Genomic DNA, 1,481 nt, shown 5'->3' on the forward strand with positions numbered 1-1,481 from the left:
AGCCCATGTGCACAGCGTAGAATAGATTAGCAGTGCATCACGGTAACGTCTTGGCCACCTCTTTGCCAACAACTTTGTTGTTGTCAGTTTGTGCCTTTCAGCTTTGGATAAAACAAATCCAGCTAGGCTGTGTTCTTTGGGACTTGTGGTTTTGTTTTGGAGCATCAGGGCCGACCCTGCAGGGGTGGCTTCTCGACCGCAGGGAGAAGTCTGAACGACGTGTCCTGTGTTCTTGTAGGCAAGCACTGCATCACACAGACCCCACGCGCTCTCGTCTGGTGTGGGGATGGGAATTTCCCCTTTTCCTCCTGGGTTTCCCAGATCAGTTTGTGCGAGTGGAAAAGAGCATTCCCTGGTGAGCAGGGCAGGCGCGGGAAGGCTCCCAGCACATCAAGGGGCTGGTGAAGACACGGCCACGAGATGCTTTTGGGAAAGCATTTGGGATTCATTTGTGACTGCTCATGCTTCCCTTCCTTCTCCTCTTTGGAGGATGACACAGGGCAGAATGGCATGCCTTCACTAAAGCCTGATTTGTTATGCTTTGGCTGTAATAAAGCGTGTGCCTTGTGCTTGGTGCTGATCCCTGTCCTGTTGATCCTCCTCCCCGTTCCCTCCCAGTGTAACACCCCTGAGCATGACCCATCTCTGCACACCCAGAGGTGTGAGCAGGAAGGGCAGTGGCAGCAGCCCCACGAGCGATGACCCCTCTTTTGTCACAGCCTCCCCAGTTGAGGAGACAGGTCCTTCCTTGTGTAATTGCCCAGCTGGAGTCACCCTGACGCTGTCTCCTGGGTGTCACCCTGGAAGGACAGGCACAGTGAGAGAAGCACAGGGTTTCCGCCGCTTTGTCCGTCATAGCTCATGGTGATTGTGAGCAAAGCCCAGGGTGCTGGGCAGCATAGTCCCCCTGGCCCGCTGCCAAGAGGACTCTGTTCCTGGGTGCACTGGAACCACCAACCTTACAGTTAACAGCCGAACACACTCCCTGCAATCCCAGCTTCCCCCAACCCAGCCTGCGGGCCAGCAGGAGGGTGTGAATGCTGCTTTCTGCTGAGGCTCCCAGGGCACCGGGGGACAACAGGGCTGTGCTTGGCAAGGACATGTCATGGGACGAGAGTCTGTCCCAGCCCTTGGCAGGCTCCGAGGGGATGTAGCTCAGTGGAAGAGCGCCTGCTCCGCATGCAGGAGGTCCTGGGCTCAATCCCCAGCATCTCCAGGGGTGCTTTTGTCCTAAATCTCCATCCCCCCGCAGGGGTGAGGGATGGGGAATGGAGGCATCGCGCCTCTCCACAAATGGTGGGCTCACCCTCTCATGGGATGTCCTACGGCATGTGCAGCTCCCCAGGTAGGAAGTGACCAACCGGCTCACTATCTGAAATGACATCCCTGGGCAAGGGAAGAGGGAGTTAACACTGACACTGCTGGGATATGGTTTTATATGTTGCTACTTTTGCAACAACTTGCTTAGCCAGCAACAGGGA

At 56.1% G+C, this 1,481-nt stretch overlaps 1 non-coding gene across 1 annotated transcript; it reads left to right on the forward strand.

Moving 5' to 3' along the window:
* Window positions 1-1,144: 1,144 nt before the first annotated feature.
* On the forward strand, window positions 1,145-1,216 carry TRNAA-CGC (transfer RNA alanine (anticodon CGC)). The gene has a single exon. It is a non-coding gene; the product is annotated as a tRNA-Ala (tRNA).
* Window positions 1,217-1,481: the final 265 nt, after the last annotated feature.

The sequence above is a fragment of the Struthio camelus genome, chromosome 22 (genome assembly GCF_040807025.1).
Source record: "Struthio camelus isolate bStrCam1 chromosome 22, bStrCam1.hap1, whole genome shotgun sequence".
NCBI lineage: Eukaryota > Metazoa > Chordata > Aves > Struthioniformes > Struthionidae > Struthio > Struthio camelus.